This window comes from Phascolarctos cinereus, unplaced genomic scaffold, assembly GCF_003287225.1.
Source record: "Phascolarctos cinereus isolate Bilbo 61053 unplaced genomic scaffold, phaCin_HiC Scaffold_4;HRSCAF=312, whole genome shotgun sequence".
NCBI lineage: Eukaryota > Metazoa > Chordata > Mammalia > Diprotodontia > Phascolarctidae > Phascolarctos > Phascolarctos cinereus.
Genome location: NW_027555847.1, coordinates 722,438,489 through 722,449,721, shown reverse-complemented (window position 1 = coordinate 722,449,721; position 11,233 = coordinate 722,438,489).

Sequence of the window (11,233 nt, the reverse complement as noted above, 5' to 3'; positions counted from 1 at the left end):
TGACATCCTATGTTCTAAGGTCACTCTGAGGTCTATGCTCTAACATCCCAGTTTATCAAGTGATGCAGACAGCAAAGAGACACAAGCAGGTCCTCAAACTATAAATTCTTAGCTCTTTCCACTTACCCAAAGGGACCAGATTCCAATGGAGCATTTACTCTGAGATGGTAGATTAAGGAGGAAGTGAGAGGTAGAGGAGAGGGCTGAGGTCAGAGGGGACCTCTGTACTGGATGTAAGTTTCTTTGGAAAATGATGGAGCTCTCAGACAAGAGAGAATCCAAGGGGATAAGAGAAGTGAGACCAGGGTGGGGTAGGTGTGGTCTGCTGGAGCCGGAGGGGATGTCTCCCCTGCTCAGGCCTCACTGCCTGGCCCTTTCCTGCTTTCTTAGCAACCAGAGCTGGCCCGAGGAGGCTCACTGTCTCTTGCAGGGAAGTCAGGCCTGGTCTTCCCCCTCCCCACTCCCTCCTTGGGGGGCAGGAGGGAAATTCATTCCCCCCACCCCATTCCCAGAGAACAAATAAACAGTCTGGTGTTGACAGCTGTCAAGTCAGGCCGGAGACTGTGATGAGATACCTCCGCTCAGCCTGGGAGGTGGAGGGGGTGTATAGGGGAGCTGAGACCCTCACTGAATGGGGAGGCCCAGGGTCAGCACTCCCTGGGAGGGGGGGAAGTTTGGGAGCAGCTTTTGCCAGAGTTGACCAAGGCAGGGCCAGGACCTGGGTGGTGGGCACCAGTCCTCCCTCCCTCCTTCCTCCTCCTCCTCCTCTTCCTCCTTGGAATCAGAGACTCCCAGGATCTTAGAACCAGCCATCATTCCAACTGGAAAGGGGCCTTGGCTATCACAGCATGACAAAATGTTGGAACTGGAAGGGGCCTGAGGGGTCATCTGGTCCAACCCCCCAGAAGGGAAACTGAGGCCCAGACAGGGTAAAGGTCTTGCCTAACGGAATCGGGGACAGAGCCAGAAGCAGGAAGTAGAGTATGCAAGGGACTCCAAGGGGCATTCAACACAGAAGGGAGAGTCTTTAGAATAGGGAATGTCAGAGTTGGGAGGGGCTTTGGAACATGGAGTGTCAGCCAGACATGCTTAGGGCCACACATACATGAAGTACAACTGGCATTCTGAGGATCTGGAAGCTTAGGGAGAATTAAGGGAGGGACAGAGGACTGGGGCAGGGGACTTGGGCGGGGGTGCAGTGGCAAGCTGCGAGCATTGCTTCCTGTGATAAGACTCCTACAAGGCCTGAGACCCCACCCCAAGCCTGTTTTCTGAGGCCTGGTTTAGGCCTCTATTCTTCAAGGCAGTTTGGAAAGACCCCTGAGCCTGAGAATCAGAAGGCCTGGATGTGAATCCCAGCCCCGACGCTACCTGTGTCCTTCCCTCCCTGGCCTCAGTTTCCTTAATTATACAATGCTGGAGTTGGACTAAATGGGACCTTGCAGATCTAAACCCTAGACTCTAATAACCCCTTCCTTACTGGAGGCCCATGGAGCCTCAGCCCCCTAGCTTCAGGCTTCTGGGGGAGGCCTGAAGGGCTTGTAAGGGCCTGGTGCTTACAGCTGGAAGCTCTCAAATTAGTTAAACCCAACTAGTCTGACTCACCTCATTTTTTCAAAGGAGGAAACTGAGGCCCCAGGAGGTCAAACGAGGGGGATGGGATTGACCTGAGGCCCTGAAGGTAGCAAGCTGAGAGCTTCCATGTGAAGGCAGGGCCTCTGACTCCCAAGGGAAGGCACTTTGGACTCCCGACCTGCGAGCCCCATCCCGACGTGGGTGGCGGACAGAGGCGGAGTCTGCCTTTCCTCCTGATCCCCCTAAGTGAGCCACTTAGGGCCAGCTGTGCTGGGAGGTAGATCACTTTCCCTTGCCCAGACCAGGCCTGGCCGCCCACAGTGCCCACCCCCGCTTCCTGGACCCCCAGGACGCTTGGGGTGAACACCTGCGCTCCCCCCACTGGCCTTTTCCTGGTGCCTGGCGCCCCCACACTGAGCCTCAAGCCACGCCCCAACTTCTGCCCCCCACCTCCCTCAGAGGCGCGGTCTGACCTGGGGTCTTTGCCAAGATGAAATGGACCCGGGCTCTGGGACACCGGGTGCTGCTGGGAGGGGCGGGCGCCAGACTGTCGCGGAGCCTTATACGGTAATGGGCCGCCGGCCCCAAGGGCCCTAATGTCCACTTATGGCTAGAACTGTCCACGGCAGTGCAGAGACAATCGTGGTATTTCCAGTGTGCTGGAGAGGTGGGCAAGCCAGGAGAATGCCTACAACCTAGCCCATTTTCGACAAAAGAGGAAACTGAGGCAATCAGGCTGTTTGGGAGCCTGGAAGGACACTCTTACAGGAGCTCTTTTCATGATATCTTTGACAGGAGGTCATCAATCTCATTTCCTCTTGAATACCTTCACTGACAAGAAGCTCACCTCCTCCCTTGTTCTATCTTTGGACACTGTCACCATCAGCACCTTTTTCCTTGTACAAAACTGAGATTTGCCCCCCTGAATCTGAGCCACCCCTCCAGGTCTGTCCTCTGAGGCCCAGACCAAGGTTAATCCCTCTTCCCCCAGAGAGCCCTTCAAATAGTCAAGGACAGCTAGTTCACCTACCCCACCCCCCATCTCCTAATCGTTTCTCCAGCCTGAACCCCACCACCTCCTCCAATGGATGCCCATTTACCATGGTCCTGAGCACCCTCCTCTGCCCGATGGCCCTCCTGGATGCCCTCCATTTTGGCAACATCCGCCCGAAAATGTAGGCAGATATGGACATGACAGTCCAGACACACGGCCTGATGGGACTCCTGGCCTGGGACCCTCCCCAAGGCTCAAGAAGATCCTGTGGCCCGGCCGACCCTCCCACTGCACCCACCTGTCCTTTGCAGGACATCTGCCTTCCCCTGAGCTGTTCATTCCAGGCTAAGACTCCCTGGGAGGCAATTTCCAGAGGCTGACCTGCTCTAAGGGCAGCCCAGGGGCTCCCCTATGATATCTTTGACATCCAGCCTTGCTTAAAGGGCTATAGTGAGAGGATCCCACTATCTCCTGCCAAAACTCTGTTGTAGTTCAAGGCCCCTCTCATTGTAAAGAAATTTTTCTCTCCTCTTGAGTCCATGTTGGCCCCTCGGCGACTTTCCCTCCCAATTCTGCTCTCCAGGGCCAATCTCACCCCCACACAATGACCCTTCAAATACCTGTGGTTAGTTATCATGTCTCCGCCCCCCCCTCCTGCCATATCCCCTCTTTTCTTCAGGCACACGTCCTCATGTCTGCACCAGTCCTCAGAAATAGAATCTACATCAGATCTTTGGAGAAGAGAGGAGTTTATGACCAAACAAGAGATAGAGAACATCATAAAATGCAAAATGGATAATTTTGATTACATTAAATTAAAAAGGTTTTGCACAAACAAAGCCAATGAAATCAAGATTAGAAGGAAAGCAGAAAGCTGGGAAACAATTTTTACAGCCAGTGTCTCTGATAAAGGCCTCATTTCTAAAATATATAGAGAACTGAGTCAAATTTATAAGAAAACAAGTCATTCCCCAATTGATAAATGGTCAAAGGATATGAACAGGCAGTTTTCAGATGAAGAAATCAAAATTACCTATAGTCATATGAAGAAATGCTCTAAATCACTATTGATTAGAGAAATGCAAATTAAAACAGCTCTGAGATGCCACCTCACACCTATCAGACTGGCTAATGTGACAGAAAAGGAAAGTGATAAATCTTGGAGGGAATGTGGGAATATTGAGACACTAATGCACTATTGGTGGAGTTGTGAACTGATCTAGCCATTCTGGAGAGCAATTTGGAACCACAGTTTATAGCCCGAAGGGCTATAAAACTGTGCGGCAACCTCACTACTAGATCTGTATCCTAAAGAGATTTAAAAAAAAAAGAAAGAAAGGGAAAAGGCCCTATATGTACAAAAATATTTATTTTGGAAATAATTGGAAATTGAGGGAATGCTCATCAACTGGGGAATGACTGAACAAGTTGCGGCATGTGGTTGTGATGGAATACTATTGTGCTAGAAGAAATGATGAGCAGGTTAGTTTCAGAAACACCGGGGAAGACTTACATGAACTGATGCTGAATGAAGTGAGCAGAACCAGGAGAACGTTGTACACAGTAACAACTATAATCAACTATGAATGACTCAGCTCTTCTTAGCAATACAATAATCCAAGACAATCCTGAAGGATTCACGGTGGAAAATGCTATCCACTTCCAGAGGGAGAACCGATGGAATCTGAATGCAGATTGACGCTATCTTCACTTTATTTTTTCATGCTTTTTTTCTTTTAATCTGTTTCTTCTTTCACAACATGACTAACATAAAAATGTTGTACATGTTTGCACATGTGTATAACGTGTATCAAATTGCTTACCCTCTTAGGGAGGGAGAACATTTGGAACTCAAATTTTTTTAAAAAGAATGTTAAAATTTGTCTTTACATATAATTGGAAAAAAATACCACCTAAAAAGTCACAATGACTGTGGTGAATGCGGAAAAGCATGGGAAGATTCATGAACTGATGCAGAGTGAAGTAAACAGAACCTGGAAAACCATGTACACCATGATTACAACAACATACATGAGAAGAATAACAAAAGAAACTTACTACTATGAAATTATAATGACCAAGCTTGGCCCCAGAGAAGGGATGAGGAAAAGGAATCTCCCTCCTTCCCTCCCTACCTCCTTTGCAGAGCTGGGCCCAGAGCACAGGGGTGAAGCATTGAATGTATGGGCCAAATGGAATGATCTCTTTGAGCTGTTTTCAAGCCTGCCTTTCCCCCCTCTTTACTTTTTATTGCAGGATGTGCTTTATATGTGTGGGTGAATGCCCACGGATGGCAGGTCTCCATGTGCGCATGCACGCGCGCGCGTGCGCGCACACACACACACATGAGCTGCAGGGCCATGGCAGCTATATGCAGTTATCACACACATGTCTAAGCTGTGCATTTTATTTTATTCTATCTGTTCACATAGAAGTCATGGGGGTGTCCGTGTGTACACACAAGAGCCATAGGTAGCCAGGAAGACACAGGAATGTGTCTGCATAAACACCTGCATGCCTCATAAGAAGTTCAGATCCTGACACGCTCTAGTTGTGTGACCTTGGGTAAGTCATCTCCCCTCCTCTGGTCTCTGGTTTCCTGCTCTCTAAAGCAGGAAAAATAATCAATACTCACATTTTCACCCCTAATGCCCCACTGTAGGAATGGGAGCTGTCCTTCCTATTGTGGGTTTGGCCATGGGTACACACACATGCCTGTGCATGTGTTCTGCCTTATGCACACATGGTTGAGTGGCATGTGTGCCCACCTAGGGGGTCATAGGATCAGAGAGTTAGAAGAGGCATGCAGTTCTACCTCTTCATTTTACAGAGGAGGAAACTGAAACTTGGGGATATGAAACCATTCACTCAGTATGATTCAGGAGGCAGGAATCGAATCCGTGGCGTTAGACTCCAGATCCAGGGTTCTTTTCACTATGCTGCACTCTATACACATATGTCTGAACTACATGTTCCCAGAGACAAGCTGTGTATGTGGCCACACGCATTCACGCATGAGATGCATGCCCATGTGCCCAGATACGTGAACTGTGTGCTTAGCTGTGTACATGTATGCATAGAGAAATGGTGGGTTCACATTTAGAGGCTACATGGCCGTGCGCATGTGTGTATGGGCTATATGTGTCAACACACAACACACATGAGCCTCGCATCAATTTACACATGTGGGCCATGTCCCATATGCACGGTGCAGGAACATGTATGTGTCACGCACACACATGTATGAGCACTCTGTCCAATGTCTGTGTATGTATGAACACCATCTGTTCAGCTGCATGTGGAGAAACCCAAGCATATATGTGAGGGCCATGTGTTTATGTTCACTAACAGTCCATGTATGTGAGCAATGTGCCCCTACATTAATGCACATGTGTGTTTTACCATATGTGCACACGCATGAACAGTGTTTCCATGTGCGGCATCTAAGCAGGATACACTTGGGCCCATGCACATGTGTGGTCCCTGTGAGATCATGAGAACAGGAGTGTGAGCTGTCCTTGTGTCCGTGCACACGTGTGAGCCCTGTGAGATCATAGGAACAGGCGCGTGAGCTGTCCTCATATCGGAGCGCACTTAGGGGAGCCCTGAAGCGGGTGGCAGGGAGGGGGAGGGCCTCACGGTGTCTGTAGTCCCATCTTCTTCAAAAGACAACATTTGCCGAATTTCCTCCTGGTCTGCGTGTTGCCCCGTTCTCCCTCTGGGGTCCCCTCAAGGTTCCTCCTTCCCTCCCTTTGCAGAAGAGCCGACGACGAGCTGACTTCGCGGCTCCCTCGAAGTGCCCAGAATCCAGCCCCGACCCCAAGGGCTCCTGGTCCCACGTGACCGCTGCTCCTCCCCCAAGACCCCGCCCCACATCCTCCTCCCCGAGCGCCTTTGTTCCCCGGCATCTCCTTTTCCAAGCTCAGAGCGGACGTTTACCGAGCCGTTTAAAGCCTGCGGGGCATTTTGTGAACAGCTCCCTGGAGCCTCACGACAGCCCAGTAAGGGCGGTATCTCCCACGTCATCCCATTTTACAGATGGGAAAACTTTGCACCTGGCTGCACTGCTTGAGGACTTTCCTGACCTCCCAGCCAAGCCCCTGCCTCAGGTAGCTTCTCTCCAGCTCCCCCCTCACCCCCACCCCCACTTCCTTTGGTGTATTGTCTTCCTTGAAGGCAGAGCCTATCTTTTCTTTTTTCATATTTGTATCCCCAGCGCTTAGCACAGTCCTAGGCACACAGAAGACACTAAATAAACGGCTCTTGACTCTTGATAGGGTACTCCAATAACTCGCCCAGGGTCACAAAGCTAGTCATTATATGAGGTGGGATTCGAACCCAGGTCTTCTAGACTCTTCTTGCAATGCCCCATTCCCTCTGTCAAGGGGCTAGTCAGAAAGCCAGTCTCTCTGGAAAGGGATAACGGGGACCTGCTATCAGTCCTCAGCATTTTAGTCTGAAGGAGTTCCTCTGCTGAGAGCAGAGTTTACTAAAAGCCTGGAAGAGAGTGGAGGGCCTAGAGCATGTGAGGTGGGAGGTCATGGAGCTTGGCAGGAAGATTGAATGAAGGGGGTGGGAAGAAATGGAAAAGACCAGAGACTGGGGGGCAAGAGGTGGGGAGCACCTTAGCCCGACCTTTTCCTGTGCCTCACTTTCCACAATTGGGCGGGGAGAGGGAGGGTGAGAGAAAGAGATACAGACAGAGGAGAGAGAGAGAGAGAGAGAGAGAGAGAGAGAGAGAGAGAGAGAGAGAGAGAGAGAGAGAGAGAGAGAGGGAGAGAGAGAGAGAGAGAAGATTCAGAGCTGGAAGGACCTTAGAGATCCGTTCCAAGACCTTTGCTTTGTAATTGAGGGAACAAAGGATGCCCCACGTGGGGAAAACACTTGTCCAGGGTCCCCCTGATGGAATCACACAGGTAGGACCAGAAAGGATCTCAGACATCATCCAGTCAAAGTAAGACACCTTCTAATTCTTCAGAGGAAGACAGCGAGGTGCAAAGAGGAAGTGACTTGTCCAAGGTCACTCAGGCAGTGCTGGGCCTCCAATCCTGGTCACTGCATAAGAAGGCAGAAGAGCCGACCTCCAATGTCCAGCTTGGGTCTGATGGTGGGGGGAGGGGGGATGGAGAGAGGTCATTAGGTGCCGGGGGTCTCCAGGCCTCCATCCGCACTTTCCACCCCCCCCAGCCCCATGCACACATTCTTTCTGGGATGAGCTCCCGCCCCCACCCCTCCCCATGCAAATAGGGGTGTGGTGACAGCTGGGGCCAATGACAGCTCTGTGCTGGGCAGGGGGGAGGGGGCAGCCTGCTGGTCAGCCGGATCCAGGACAGACTAGCCCGAAGCTCCTCTGGCTGAGCTCAGAGAGGGACACTAAGCCTTGGAACTAAAGAGTAATTTACAAAGCATTTGCCTAATGCGGGCATTAGGTTTCCCTGGCTTTGCAGTGAGCAGGGAGGACGTGGAAGGCCCCAAGAGGAGGGGGAGGGGTGTAAGCTGAGAGTCCATGGGGATTCCACTTCCTCTCTTTGGGTTCCTCCTCTCACCATCTTGCCTGGCTCAGAGGACAAGGGCGGCCCAGGGGCAGCCTAGTACCCAGCTGCAGTAACTCCAATCAATAGTCAGACTATTCCCAGGCTACAAAGACATTCCTCACAGCAGCCTTGTGAAGTGGGGAGTATGAGTGTAGTGATTCCCATTTTAAAGATGGGGAAACTGAGGTTCAGAGCAGGGAAGGGACTTCAACGGATGATGAGATCATGTACGTAGGGGACTCAGGCCGTCTAGTCTAACTTTTACAAAAGAGGAAACTGAGGTCAGAGAAGTGAGTGCCATGCACAGGCAATAAGTGTCAGAGTTGAGATTTGAACTCAGGCTGTCTGACTGTACAGTCAGTTTGATTTCCCCTGTGTAGTGCTACGGGGTCAGACACAGGGGCTACAGTTGTTCTGTTCTGTCTGACTCTTTGTTGTAATCCCATTTGGGGTTCTCTTGGTGAAGATACAGGAGTGGTTGGCCATTTCCTTCTCCAGCTCATTTTACAGATGAGGAAACTGAGGCACAAAGGGTGAAGTGACCTGCCCAGGGTCAAACAACTAGGAAGAATCTGAGGCTGGATTTGAACTCAGGTCTTCTTGACTCTATGCCCTATGCTCTATCCATTGCACTATCTAGCTGCCTGGGATACAGAAGCAAAATTGATAATAGCTAGCATTTACATAGCCCTTGGAAGACCTGAGTTCAAATACTGCTCCTATCCCTTACTAGCTGTATAGCCCTGAGCAAATCACTTAACATTTTTGTGCTTTAGTTTCTAAGGTCCCCTTTCTGCTCTAAGAGCCCATTACCCATCCAGGACCATGCAGCTAGTAAGAAGCTTCGGCAGGATTGGAACTCAGCTGTTCCTGTCCAAGTCTAATATGCTTTCTAACTGCCTCATAGAAATGGATGAAACTGTCTCTACCCTCAGGAATCTTCTGTGTTCTTTCAGGGGCAACCATGGGTCCATACACAAAATAAGGCAAGGTAATTTCTGAGGGAGAGAAAGATATTGTGTAGAGGGCGACCCTTAAGTGGGCTTTGAAGGAAACTAGAAGAATGAAGATTCTAGACATAGCAAATGGCTAATGAAAAGGTGTGGAGGTAGGAGATGAGAGGCATGTTGCCGCTTCTGTAAAAGAAGGAATCTGGACTCATTGGCCTCTGAGGTTCCCTCCAGCTCTGGATCTAGGAACCTGTAATGTTGGACAGGAGCTACAGACAGCTAATCCCCCTTTGGACAGCTCTGATTGTTGGGAAATTTTTCCTGACATCAAGCCCAAAATTGTTTCTTTCCAAATTCATCTCATTGCTCTGGGCTCTGTCCTCTGGGACCAAGCCCTTTAAATAAAGACAGTCATGACCTTCACCTGGATTTTTCTCTCCTCCAGGCTAAAGAACCAGAAAGGAACTCAGAGGTCATTTAGTCAAATTAGGTCACCTCCTCATTTTACAGAGTAGGAACCTGAAGCCTAGAGAGAGAAGTGAATTGTCCAAGGTCACATAGACCATGCTGGTCACACAGCTTTCCTAAGCCATTCTGAGCCATTCAATTCAAATTAATTGCATGGACCTTTATGAAGCACCTACGATACTACTACCGGTAAGGCCTTATTCCCTGTGTTAGGGATGAAGAAGAAGAAGAAGAAGAAGAAGAAGAAGAAGAAGAAGAAGAAGAAGAAGAAGAAGAAGAAGAAGAAGAAGAAGAAGAAGAAGAAGAAGAAGGAGGAGGAGGAGGAGGAGGAGGAGGAGGAGGAGGAGGAGGAGGAGGAGAAGGAAGAGAAGGAGGAGAAGGAGGAGGAAGAGGGGGAGGGGGAGGAGAAATGAAAACTATTCTCTTTTCTGAACATTTGATAATCACTGTTCCTCCTAAAACATAGTGCCCAGAACTGAAGATGCCCAACAACCAAGATATGGCCCGACTGGCACAAAGAACAGTGATTCTCTCACCTCCCTAGCCATGGGCACTCTGCCCCTCTTAATGCAGCCCAAGATCCCATTGGCTTTTTAGCTGCCATAGCACACTGCTAACACCTATTCAGCTTGCAGTCCATTGGAAACCCCAACATCTTCTTCACACAAACTGCTGTCTATTCCTGCCTCCCCGACTCTGTACTTGTGAAGATTATTTTAAACTCAGGCTTGAGTGCTCACATTTGTTCCTGTTGATTTTATTTGAATTATAATTGAATTTAATTGAATAATTTATTTATTTAGATTCAGCCCAAGATTCTAAGAGCTTGTTGAGATCCTTTTGGACCCTGATTCCATCTCCTGTGGTGTTTAAGTGCTGAACATTTTTGATCCAGGAGATAATGGGGAGCCTCTGGAGCAGGGATGTATTACTGGTCAAAAAAGAAATTTGGCAAGATAGGGAGTGCGAATGCATAGATCTAATACTACATAGGGCCCTCACAAAGCACCAGAAGGTCAGAGAAAGCTCTCCTAAATAAAGGGGAGATAAATGCCTGTTGGAAGATCTCTAGGAGAACCAAGACGAGAATCCCAGAGGATGAGCTGGCTTCTGTACGGGTGGAGGAAATACCTTGATGAAGGAAATCGGTCTCTTCTTTTTCACACAAGTGATGGAACCCAGATTCACTGAAGTAATTAATAGCTCTGGAAGAGGTATAGATGGCACACTTGTCAACTCTGTGGCCAACATGCTAGAAAGTAGATTCAGGATCCCCAAAAGACCATCAGAGCAAAACTAAAAATATGAAATTGAATAAATATACAATCTTCTACTTGGGTTAAAAAAAAAATCCTAAGTGCTAAATGGGGAAAGCGTGGCTAGAAAGCGGTTCACGTGATCTGGAGGGGGGGGCGTGGTGGACCAAGAGTCAACAGTATGACATGGCGGCCAAAACAAGCTAATTCGGTCTTAAGCCATGAAGAGAATTAGAGCATCCAGAACACAGGGGGAGGGAGCCTTATTGTGTTCCTTAGTCAGAACACTTCTAGGATGCTGCGTTCTGGGTGCCACATTGTAGGAAGGGTATGATAAGTTGGAGAGGAAGGAAACCAGGATAGGGAGTTAAGGTCAACCGTATGGATGAAGGTGATGGAAGGAAAGGAGGGAAAGAACAAGCATTTATTAAGCACTTACCGTATGTTGAGCACAGC